Genomic DNA, 491 nt, shown 5'->3' with positions numbered 1-491 from the left:
CGTTCACTGTTGTCAGAAGGGGATGAATGAAGATCAGGGCTCCGTAACTCAAAAGCAACGCGTATTGCGAATACTAACATGGGTGAGTTATGGAATCGAGACGCTTGCGCTTCGTCGCAATGCGCGATGCTTTCGAGTTACGGGGCCAGGTCTGTTACTAGTGATGAGATTGGGCGGGGGTTCGTAAAAATATGGACTTGGCAATACGATATGCATGTACCAGCTCGCCCTCAGAAGCCGAAAAGTAGACGGTATAAACATGTTGGTGTGGCAAAGGATGTCTGGCGCAACAGAATTATTTGAGCATCGTTGTCTTAATTGTGGCTGTGGAATTGACATGAGTTTGATAGTTTTATTTCCAGTTCTATTATTAAAACGTGAGTCCTACAAAGTACCAAAATTGGAACGGGCCTTCCAACACCTTAATTACCTTTCTTCTAAAGGGTACATGTTGTTATGAAAATTAGTTGTAACATTATTTTGTTCATTTA

This window comes from Lingula anatina, chromosome 10, assembly GCF_051362555.1.
Source record: "Lingula anatina isolate TDL-2025a chromosome 10, LinAna3.0, whole genome shotgun sequence".
Classification (NCBI taxonomy): domain Eukaryota; kingdom Metazoa; phylum Brachiopoda; class Lingulata; order Lingulida; family Lingulidae; genus Lingula; species Lingula anatina.
Note: the sequence above shows the minus strand (reverse complement) of the source record.